Consider the following 13,046-nt stretch of genomic DNA (forward strand, 5'->3'; position numbering starts at 1 on the left):
TTGTCAGTTATCAAACATGTTAGAAGATCTTACATGGTGAAGGATAAAAGACAGTTCACAAAGAAACTGCACAAGTCTTTAAGCAAACGTATGTTCCTTAACTTTAAAAAAATATTTTACACAGATTTACTGCTTTTCTCATAAATGAACTCTGACATACCAAGCTTACAATCCATAAAGACGTGCAGAAAACTTATTAAACACCAAACAGGAATCCAGAGAATAATAGTCAGAATTTCATTTAGATAGTTATAAAAAGGTCAGTTTCTGAGTTTCTTAGAGCTATCTAAGCTGCTAAAATGATCCTGATGGAAATGCTGGAAGAAATGCAGCTGTCTTCCTGTTCCAATTCCAGGCATAAATTCTGTGAGGAAGAATGATATTTTAGAAATCATTTCCTGCCCCTTTTCAGAAACAATGCAAGTACTTGGAAGTTCAATATCTCCCAAAGCCTGAAATGACCTCTAAGAATGAACTGAGAAAAAAAATTTTTGTCTAAGCTAGTGAGCACCAGGATGAGATTGAATGCAAGAACAACAAATACTAACTGAAATCTCTTTTCAGGGTTATCATGGCTTTATCTGGCATCTGATTCAGCATTTCTGGAAGTCAGGAAAAAGGTTTTTCATAATGTGGGAGTTAAAAGAGATTATTCCATCGGGTTCACCTGCTGACAGGGTCTCCTTTCTTTACTTTGATGCTGCACAGTTCTAAATCAATCCTCATTCACACTAACAGTTTCAGGAAATGTATTTATCCTTTCCCTTCCTTCAATCGCTTTCAGACTTCATCTGATAAAAATAAGGAGATTAGGGAAAAGGAGACACAGAGCAAAAGAAGAAATGGTAGGAAGGAAAAAGGTAATATGTTCCCTGTGTGTGGTCCAGTCCTTTCCTTCACAAAAGGCACTCACTTATTAATGAAAAATTGCTTGCAGGAATCCACCATCTTTAGTGTTAACTTGACCGAGGAATGACACTAAATGTACAGCCTTTCCCCCTGGAGGAAGATCAAGATTGTAAGCCAGGTTATTCTTGCAGGTGAAAGCTGGCAGGTCAGTCCTCCTCAGCTTGATGAAGTGTTCAGAAACACCATGAAGTAGCAGCTGTTCTCTGAAGAACTTTGTGAAATGGCTCAGAAGTTTTATTGATGTTACTAAATAATTCAGTATTAAAGAAGAATCAATTTCTCCTTCAATGTAGAAAATGAGGATGGCTACTTACAGAGTTCATAAACACATATGTATAGGTATCTCCTGAAAGTAACAAATGAGGCAGAATGGCTATAGATAAGGTTACCATGTAGGGATTCTGAATATCTCCAAAGCATACCAAGGATGGTTTCCAAAAACAGTGCAAGTTACTTTCAGCAGCTGGTGTCAGCACTAATAATCTGTGTGGATATGCAGCTCTCCCTGGTGTAATCTTTTAAGTTTGTCCCTGACAGCTTGTAAGTAGTGATGTCCTAGTCATCCATTTTCACTGCTCACCTCAAACTGATCTGAATGTGAATGTCATGGCAATTACAGGACTCTCTCACTGCTCTTGTAGTGTATGTCAGAGTCGACCATTTAGAAATCAGCCTTCAGTTCTGTGATTTGTGACTGCACACAATCTGTCCTTCAGTCTCCTAGACACTCAAGTCTGTGATTCAATAGTCCTCTTCACCTTCCCTGATCTTCAAATGATTTTCATTTTTAAAGGTCAGGTCTTGAGCAGATGACCTTGAGATGATTACTGTCCCATACACTGAGTTTTCTGAAATTATAGAATCTCTTGCTAAAATTATGCAGTCAAATCATCAAGCACAAGGGGATTTCAGAAGGAAGAAGATGTGAAGATGGATGAAGAAACAGAAAGTAGCCAAATAATATTCTTTACATAGTAATGAATAACTCAGCTATCGGCATCTTTACAGGAATGTGACATAATACAGTCCAAGCATCAGTTAAAATAGTTTGTAGAGTAGAGAAATATGTTTATAACATGGCTTAGAAACGTATAGTCCAAAGATGTAGAATGATATGTAAATCCCTTAGCATTTTTTTTATTCAGCCCAACGTTACTGTCTCCTGTTTTAGAACCAAAAATCCTATTCTTCATCTCCCAGTAATAATGAGTGTGACTGAAAAAGACATAGTTGACCATGCCCTAGAATTTTTCCTATCCAGTTTGCTTTTTTTTGTTAATCTCAGTGGAAGACAAAACAGAGGAAAAGGTTTCTATGCTCTACCAGAACACAGCCAACAACTTTCCAAAAGCTACTGTCACACATATATCTCTCCTGATATCACTGCTATATTTATTATAACAATAAAATATAAATAGCAATGAAATAATATTTTCTATTTTTGTGGTGCCGTTCAGTTGTTGAGACCAAATGCCTTGCAGTTAGACAGCACTTGCAATACCAGTAGCTTAAAATAATGAAAACCATGGATTTGATATTGGCAATGCAAAGAGCTCATGTGTTGGGTGCAAATAGTCATTTATTCACAATTTGAAACAGCTGAAGTAGCAGAACAACTATTTTCACCAGAAGTTATCAGACGTTAGAGTGACTTGCTCTGGATAGAAGAGCTGATCATCCTAAAAAACCTAATAACCAACTGAAGACAGAATTTACAGTGGATTCTGCAGGAAAAAAACCACGACAAACAAACAAGGCTCAATGCCTCAAGCAGTGTTTAGAAAGTCAAAGCTTCATTTAGTGTGGAAGCTATGAAATTATGGATGCATGTAGTAGAACAGATGGGAAAAAAATTATTGTATAAAGAATGAGCAACAAAAAGAAGATGGGGTAAGGAATCCACAGCTGGAGGATTAGAGAGATTAAGGATCTTACCCAACCAGCTAAACCTTAGAGTCCTGCCTCTGTTTTAACAACTCAATACTCTTGAAAGAACAATATTTATATTGTTCTATTCCCTTGCCTCCAATAATGTTCTTGGAGACAAAATTGACTTTGACATACCACCAAGAAACTCAGAAAGTGGTGGGTTTTTTCCACATGGAAGTTGCTAGGTCTGCAGTATTGCATCTTCTGAGCTCCAAGACTGAAGGAGAGAAGTCTTCAGTTTGTCCTGGATCACACAGAAGACCAGTAGAACTGCGGCATCTTGATCACTAATGTGTTGCACTAGAGCCCTTAGGACAGCATGCTTGGCTTCTACTAATACAAACAGACCAAGTTAGTCTGAAAAAATTAGAATAAAAGCCAGCAACTTTTACATATATTAAAAAAAACAGGTAAAACTTTCATATTCGTATTGCAAATGCTTTCTGAAAATCTTAGAGAACTTAATCCTGTCACAAGAACCTGCTTTGCATGAAACAAAACACCATTTTGAATGGCAGTATTTCTTTAAGTTTCAAGACTTTCTAGTAACCCCCTCACTGCTTTCTGCCTGTCTTTTATCGTCTCCTTTACATCCTGGAGTAAGTGACCATGCGTTGAGCTAAATCTTATAAAGATAATGACTGCAGCAGACAGATTTTCTTCAGCAAATCTGTAAAGGTAAATTATACTTTTCAGTTGAGTGAATACCACAACAGTAAAAGACACCATCAGAAATCAGAAACAAAGCAAACACAAACAGCAACTCCACAAACCTGCTCGAAAAATTCCCTCAAGGGCACACCACCAAGTGTAACAACAAACTAAACAAGCAAATTTGGGAATTTAGAGCTGTCTGGAATGGGGCTCACTAAAGTAAATAAAGCGTTGTCTTCTCTCTCATTTAGGACAACACTCTTTGCAAATAAAAGCACTGGAATCTATCATCCAATTTTGTAGGTGAAAAATCTTACAGGGCTCTGAAGATTAGTTAAATGTTTGGGACAGAAAGTGAGACACAAAGCAGAAAGATAAAATTGCTTTATGGCAAATAGGCTGAGGCAGGAGGGGAGGAGAGTGTGCCCATGGATTCAGTGTTAACTGTGATGAGGAAATGCAGAGCTGGTGCTTTTTCAGTAGTGGTTTTACCTGACCAGCTGTAGAGTGTGGAGTCACACAGACTTGCCCATAGAGCCCAGGGTAGGTAAAATAGTGAAGGACCCATTTAAAGTGATTCCTCTAGAAAAGTCACAGATATCCTGTGAGCTCCCTTTTTTAAAACAGTTTTGTACTGTTGAGAACTTTAGCACGATTCTCAGTGTGTTAACGTACATTAAGCACATCAATTATATTAAATAAAATTACATATACTTGTGTTAATTCTTATGGATAGCATAGGCTTCAGTAATTCTATAAAAGTTATATTATGTATCAAAAATGATACTATTTTAAGGCACACTCGAGAGACATGGAGTCCAGAAGGAAAATGAAAATTCACAGCAAATCTGAATCCAATTTTAATTTTTTCACTCTGCTAAATCTGAAGCTTCCAATTACTCACAAGTCTAACATGTGAGCCAGGTCAGACTCAGTTTTATACTTGGAAATTCCTAGTGATTTTTTAAAATAGAAGAATATTTATCACACAAAATTAAATATTACAAGGTTTTAAGTGTATAAACATTGGTTCAGGTTTTTGGTAAGAGCTTAAGTTTCTGAATAATATCTGATTTCTTGGTAATATATGTTCCATGGTTACTTTACTTATTTTTGTCAAGGAAAAAATCCATGGAAAGAAAGAAAACACCAAAATCAGGTGCCATTTTTTTTTTTTTTTTTGAGCTTAAGTTACCAGTTACTTTTCCTATTGTTATTTTCATGTGCCTTTCTTAGAAAGGAAGAGTGCCAAATCATGGGATGAATGTCAGTGACTTCAGCAAAGTTAACTCTGGTAAGGCTGATCCCATAAATCACACACTTACTGAAAAAAGGGAATGAATTTACAAAAACAGTGGTTTCCAACCCTTTTAAGTCATGCAGGCAGAGTCTGAATGTCACTATCCTTTCCCTGAAAAATGACTAGACCTACTGAACAAGAACAGATCTACTGTATAACATGCCTGCAGACAACCCAACATAACTCACCATGTGTGTGCTACAGAATGGATGCAAACAGGCAAACCTCCCTAGGGGGCTGCAAGAAATAAGGCTATGACATATCAGGCATGGAGTGTGTATCAGGAGATTTTCTCCAATGGGATGAATTCAGTATATGGGATATTGCCTCAGCATCCATTCAGATTATGCACTGCATTAGGGAATCATTACTTTTGGGGACAGGATTTATGATTTACGAAGGATTTATGAAGTTCCTGAAACAAAAAATATTTGGTGCACTTGTAAAATGTTTGCCATGCTTCCACTATTCTCCAGGCATTCACTTATGATGGCAAGTAGCTTGGGTAGACCTTGGGCAAGATGGCTCTTCTATGCTTTCAGACATCTGATAAGGCAAGACCACTATGAGTTTAGTGACAGTATATCAGCTCTAACGAAATTTTAACCAGTACGGATATCTTTGAACATGATTTCAATTTCCCAGCCTTATGTCATTTAGGTTATTCTGTAGACTTAAATAAGGTACCACAGTGTCATAAACTTCTATTTGGATGTATGTGAAGTCCTGGTCCCAACCAATTACCGGTAAGGCAAAACCAGCTTTTACTTGTGAGACAAGAAAAACTCCTAGCCACTTCTCTGTGAGTCCTTCCTTGACAAAGGCTGGACTGAAAACTCATTTGCATTGAAACAACTATGAGTTTTGCTGCTTGTGCTATGGTTCTGGCTTCTACCTTGGTTCTTTTTTGTAATCTTTAGCAGCTGATCTTATAACAAAGCTCAAAGTGTGGAATATAGCTGAAAACTTATGTTTAAATAGACAAAGTATGCTAAATGCTTATCATTTTTATAATGTATGTTCATTCTTGAGTAGATATCATAAGGAAGCATGGACAATCCTTACACTTTTCAAAATATACTTGTAAGAGTGCTTAGATAACCAGCCTGAGCTTAAGATTGGGTAGCACTCCCTCACAAATACAACACCAACTGGCTGACCTTTCATGGCATTTTTGTATCATGCAACAATATTTTCAGAGGAAATATGACTGCCATTTTTGAAAGAGGTTAGATTTCCTATTTAGATACTTAAATTAACAATATGATGCGCAGCCACAGAAAAAAAATACTCACAGATGTTATAGTAGAAGCCTAAAACACTTGGATATTGAATACAAAGTTCTTTTGCAGATGAAGCCCTAAAATTCTGGTTTAACTCTTTTTAAAGGATTAGCTCTACTCAGCATCTCTGATACCCTATGAATCCTACGCAGAAAGCTTAACAGAGATACAGGTAAAAGATATGAAGTCCTGAAACAATTAGTAGTTGTTTATGTCCTGCTCTGGGCAGAATGGCAGAGCCATCACTCAGGTTTCCCAAGCCAACTGATAACACAAGCTTCCCATGACAGTTCTGAGACTAAAGATACGTCAGCGTGGAATCGCTGAGGTCACTTCTCTCCTTTGTTATTCTTCTTTTTGGCTCTCTCCTAGATTCAAAATTGTTTTAAAGCTAACAGGATTTACAATCATGTAAATAAAGGATATTATATTAGCTTGCATATCAGATACTCTTGTTTATTCTGTCCAAGGAAGAGCTAGCAATAGCATTTTCATGACATCAGAGGCGAAGCAAAGGAAGCCATTCCAACTAATTAATCTCAGTATTGTTTATAAAGAAATATAGGCAACTGATCTGTGTAATTGTTCTAAGGAGTCACAGTTTGCACAGTATATTTAAACAACGTATGACTATTAGAGGGCAACTTTGAGGACGGATTTTTAATTCATCAGTGCAAAGTACTTTTTAGAGTTTATCAGAACTGTGAGGTCCACAAGGGTGGACATACAGAAAATTTTCAGGCTTGTCTGCATTTAAAGTCCAGGTGAGTTTGTGGAAGCAATGACAAGCCTAGTCTAACATCCACTAATTTAGGAACTGCATAGTAAAGTGTTAATGGCAGACATTAAGATTAAAATGGTTAAGATAACAGATTTCTACTAATATTCTTAAACTTTGTGCAAGAGAGACTAGAACTTAAATAATAATTCTCAAATATGGTTTGGATTTTCTTCTACCTGATTCTCACCTGAATATTTACAAATTCTAAAGAGGGATTTGTTGAAACTTCAATACATTGTAAGTATACAAACTCTGAAAGTGTGACTCCATGGCTAAAAGGTGAGTTAAATGTGGGAATGAAATGATGTAACATTGTTTCATAAACACCAAGAGTCAGTTCCACATTCACTTTTTTTGTGTGAGATTGAATTTTATGATGATTTGGAAGCAGACGATTTAAGTTAAAATGAATTTAACCAACCTTCTAAGAAATTGAATGTATATGCTTCATTTTGTTTATTTAACAAATATTTTTAGTAATCCTTCATACTTTACATCAAACCTCATTGAGAACTTTAGGAGAAACTGAACTATAAAAAGAGCAAATTAGTAACAACTCTTACCATTGCAACATTTTCTTACACCTGTATTTCATCAAATAGTTACTGCTTTCTCTAGAATCTAGTAATCTTTTCTCTAGATTTTGTTCTGTCAATTTTTATGAATCAGTGATTTTTACATGTGCACCGTGTAGTTAGTACATAGGTCAATTCATGTTTAACTGTAGTGTTCAAGACGCTACTGAGCACAGGACCAAAGTCAATATAGCCTAGAGAGCTTTGTTCTCTATTGCCTCTCATGCTGTCTTGCAGGCACAGCGCTACAATCCTGTAATGATGCTTTTCTATCTGATAATTGAAAAACTCCATGTGTCTTTCACCTTCTGTACCCTATGAACTTCTCCCTCCATGCCCCATTGCAACTCCCTAAGCCTGAGCTACCTCCAAGTGATCCATTTTCTTCTCAGTGATTGCAGACCAGAAGCTGAACTCAACCCTTCTTCAGGTCTCCAATAGCGCCCTTCGGCCTCGGTGGGAACACTACTACCATTTGCAGCTTCCCCCAGCTCCATTCTGTGGTCTTCTAATCACTTTCCACCTCCCTCTACCTGACTTCCCTGCTCACTTGGTGTCCTCAGCCTTCCAAATTCCTGCACCGATATACTTTCACTGCCCTGTTAGAAGACACGCAATATACCTGAGACAGGTGATTTCTTTCACCAGAAAAGAACATACTTTTTTTTCATTCTAAAGACATCTTTGACATTTTTTCCGTAGTGTTTGAAATACACCAAAAACAATTCAGGAAAATCCTACTTTGCTAGTCGGTGGCTGCCAGCATTAGAAATGGCGCTGCTCGTGGCTGCTGACCTCAGCCAGGCCCCAACAAACACAAGCACACGTCAGAGATCACTGCTGATATGTTAAATATGATCCAGTTTTAGTGCTCTTCATTTTCCTGCTAGTAGTCAAACTTATGGCGGACGGTACTTCCAAAGTGTCTGCAGACTTCCAAGGCTAAAATCTAGCCTTGGACACCCACCCACACAGCAGCAGGAGGGGTGACCTCCCTCCACACTGCACACGGAGAGACAGGCCCAGACCAGGCGTCCCACTCCCACCCATAACCAATTTCAGCCCTCACCCTGTGGCTGCCTCCTCCCTTGTTCTCCTGTTGTTTTTGTCTGTTGTTGTTCTCTCTGCTTGTTTTCACCCACTGGGAAAACACAGTTGTTTTGTTGGCTTCCAAACCACTGGCAGTCAGGGGAGGCAGCAGACATTTTGTGTGTAAGACGATTGGAAGTGTTGGAAGTTTCCCCTCAGGTCTCCATGAAAATGTTATAAAATCACTAGATCCACAGAGGAACAGTAAATTCTGCCAACACTGGCTGTGTTGTGACTTTTCAGAGAATTTCTTTCAGATAACAGCTGAGCTAGGTAAGGAACCTGCTCTCAGCGACCTGTGGCCAGCAGAGAGCCATCAGACCTGTCACCCAGCCAGTCTGTCCTTGCAAAACCTGCTGAGGATAAGAAGCAGGAATGGCAGTGGAATTCCTGTGTTTATGTAGGAGCTATTTATTCGAAATAAAGTTTTGCTGTCATACCTTCCTGTTTTCAGAAGTTATCCAGCCATGAGCTTCCTAATCAAAAGGGATGTGGCAGCATGCCACGGAACAGCCTCCCTTCCAGCATGTAGCCCAAGTATCTCCAAACCCCAGATTGTGCCTAGAAACACATGCCTTGGGTGAAAATTTGAGTTCTATGCTATATGCATCAGAACACACATTTATTTAAAATAAATGTCCGTGACCCACAGGTCCCTTTGGATAAAACCCCAACATGAAACCAGCCAAAAAAATCCCCACACGTCCAAGGTTTCACTTGTTTTCAGCAGATAGGTGTCTGTCCATGAGGGAAATAGCTCACAAAATTGAATGGTAGAATCTTCATGTATTTAAATTAGTGTTTGAATTTGCTTTACAGCACCCTATAAAATCAAAGGTCTCATACTATAAATCTCTGGTATGCAGTAAAAATCAGGTAAGAGGTCCTCTGGGTACTTTAGCTGGTGGCATGGGTGATCCTAGTCCTTTCATGCTTCACCTGAGGGCAACATGAAGCAAAATTCCAAGTATATTGGAAATCTGAATGGTATTACTTCCAAAAAGAATTTTTGTTCCTATAAATTTTAGTTTGGGATTATTAATGAATAATGATTAATACAGGGTCTAGAGACTCCTGTCAGCAATCAGAAGACACATCTTATTAATTTAAAGGATTCCTGACTCAGAGCTGACTGAAGGTTTCTTAGCATCAAAGGCTGCGTTGTGTTTTGCTGCACTGGAGGTGAGGAGCATGCTCCTGACTTGGATCGAGCTGCTCACATTGTGGAAAAGGAACGGTGAGAGAAGAAGGCAGAAGGTTGGAGATTCCAGCCAGGAAGTGGAAAGGGCACAGGGTGGCTGTCATTGCTTAGCGGTGCAGTGGTTACCCCAGCCACAGCTGCTGTCCCATGAGCTCTTGTGCTCACCTCTGGCAGTAGGAATGCCTAGCAGCTCCTATAGCACAGAAAGGTAAACCACGAGGCCATGGCCACTTGTTCACACCAGCAATCCACTGCCCTGATTAACTCTGGACTGCGTTAGGGCTGTCCCTGGCCAAAATTCATCAAACAACCCTGGAAAATCAAGTGCTCTTCATCAATGAGGGTATTTTGCATGAAAATTTTATAATAAAAAGTAATTAACTGTGTTTGCTAAGAGTATATCAGCTCACTGAACTCAGTGGTCGTTTTCTTTCAGTGCTCATGAGTCAGATGATCACAATATGACTATACTCTGTTGTAGAGGTGCCAGGCTGAAGCTCACAGCAATCCTTTCTGACTTTAACATCTGTGAACCAACTCAATACTTGCTGTAATTAAATGTCATGCATGTGTGGATTTGACTTGATCTCACATATTGTTTCTAGATACTTTAGATATGTGTATGTGAGCTTCATACCCTGTTGAGCTGAGTAATAGGCTGAAATTGGCTGAGGTTGGCAAGCACTTAAATGTCTTCTGCCTTGCATTCAGCGTGAGCCTTGGATTCCCCTGCTGTGTATCCATAAGGTCAGCTCAGCATGGTTTCTATTAAGCAAATTTAAGGCTGAAAATTTCCACCTATGTCAACTACCTACAAGTTTCAATTCAAAATCCTTTTGTGAAATGTTTCATTTTGTATAGGTGCAAACTGAAAATGAAAGAAATATTCATAGGAAATTTTTTACCAAACCAGTAAGATTTATTTAATCTAAAGCCAAGCATGATCCTTTTCTCATAAGCTGGCATGATCTTGATACTGAGATCACCTCTGAGAATTGTTGTCACCTGATGCACAAAAATTATTTCCTCACAGCTAAAGATGAACAATGTGCTTTTCTTTCACTACCTTTGCTGGTGCACATCTGGACATTTACATTTGCCAGCCTGGGCAGTGTAGTTTCAATCAAAGCATAACTGTGGTTTTGGGGGCCTGGTCAAATTTTTATTGTGTTGTAACAAATCTCCATAACAGAGGTTGTGAGTTATTGTTGCAAGAGACATCAGTGGTGTAGAATCTGTGTATGTGTTGGTGTAACTCATTTTATCCCTGTAGTTGTTTTTGCCCTGGAACACAAAGCCATGGACCTATTAAGCTAAACATGAGTGAACAGTTTCTTGAAAAATTTTGACTCTTAGAAAGTGGACCTCATCTGGACATACTTAAAGCCAAGACTACTTTCATTTGCTGTTTGTCATATGTCTCCATAACTTACATTGAACATCAACAACAAAACCATTTTCAAAAATTAATAGCACGTTTGTATACTTTAAAATAGAGAGAAATAGAACATTAAATTAGTAACTAAACCTTATCTCCTAGTCTAACTGTATCAAGGTATACATATATTCTGTGTTTTTTATAGTAGTCTTTGAGGTACAAAGACTAATAGATGATGCTTCTTTCCATGTTAATGAGGAGTCTGTATCTCCTCTGGGTACTCAAGTGAAATCGAACAGAAACACTAGCCTAGTCAACCAAAAAATCAATTATTTACACAGGGCTATATGCTGATATCTAGAATTGAATTTTTTGCACCTGATTAGTGAGCTTAATTGGGTGCATTTTCGAAAGACTATAACCTAAGCTTCAATTTCTGCAGTGCTTATACACAGAAATCAGAAAAATAGCTTCATACTTAATACTAAGAGAAATTTTTGCGTGGTTCATGGATCTTTGGCAGAGGGAACTTTATTTCAGTATCTGTGACTATGCCTGAGTTAGCCTGTTCTCCATACTTACTCTTTCTGTAGTCTTTCTGAATTCACCTAGCAGCCATACTTACTCTTTCTGTAGTCTTTCTGAATTCACCTAGCAGTTGATATGACTTTTTCTGACTATATTGAAAAAGGTTCCAGTTCCTTGTGTTTAGCTGGCTAGTGTTTGCTGACTAATCTTTGCATGTGTGTATCTGTACTTCACAGCAGTCTTTCAGTGCTTTTCTATTCTCTGCTGTCTTCCTGGTTGGCTAACTTTGTGCATCCCAATGATTCTTCTACTTTCCGATGCCTGGGTGGCTGTTTCAGCATCCAGGATTGTGGAGAACAACAGTAAAGAGACTAGTGAGATACGGCCTAGATATTACTGATGAGGAGCTCCTTCTTGAAAGCCAGGATTTCTTGTTGACACAAAAAAATGCTTGTGCCTCAAATGTATAGGACATCTATGTAGAAATGTGCAGAGGATGAGTGAATCTTGAGCCTTGCAAAGAACCAGAGGGATGTCCTGTTTCAGCACAGAAGATGGACAGCACGGCAGGATTGTACAGCAATTACATATAAGCAGGCATTTCCCTTCCAGTAAGATTTTGGAGGAGTTTACCTGGTTCATAATTTTCGCATACATTTTCAATCTTTATTGTCTTGTGAGCAGTCTCTTCTAATAACAGTAAATCCAAAAATTCATATCCAACACCATAAGGGCTAACGCAGACATGCAGGTGTAATTACCATCCTTCTCCCACCCAATTCACTCTCCCCTTGCCTCAAACTCAAGGCCTGTGACTGCTGCATTTTTTAAGTGCTGAATGTGTCCCACTTCACATTGTAAAGCCCGATGCTATTGTCCACTGGTCCAGACCATTACTTCACACAACCAGTAGCAGCATGTGGTTAATTGTAGGAAGATTCATAATTTGGCCCTGAGAAAACGCCATTTGTCATCTTGTGCAAGCTGATGGAGCCTGAGTAAGGAAATGTTACTTTGTTAACACTCACAGACGGGGCCTTTTTTTTTTTCCTTTCTTTTTTCTACAACCAACATAAACAAAGTGCCAAGACACCCAAGGTGAAATTCGTTATTATCTACTAACTGCTGGCCTGAATGAGAAGGGGTAAGAACAAAGAAGATGGGCCAGAAATCTATCAAAATCACAGAAGAAAGTGAAAACACATGGAAATAAAGGAGGAGATAAAGAAAGTTAAGGATATATCTGATGACTTTGGGCAGCACATGAGAGACCATTTACCCACTCCACAATAGTATTTAGAGGGCAGAGGAAAACGGAGGCAGCAACCAGAGAAAAGACAAATGATTTTGCACAAGTGTTCATTATTACTGGTTTTTTCTCAGAGATCACAGTAGCCTTCGGCAATACAACAACCCAAT

Source organism: Pseudopipra pipra, chromosome Z, assembly GCF_036250125.1.
Source record: "Pseudopipra pipra isolate bDixPip1 chromosome Z, bDixPip1.hap1, whole genome shotgun sequence".
Lineage (NCBI taxonomy): Eukaryota > Metazoa > Chordata > Aves > Passeriformes > Pipridae > Pseudopipra > Pseudopipra pipra.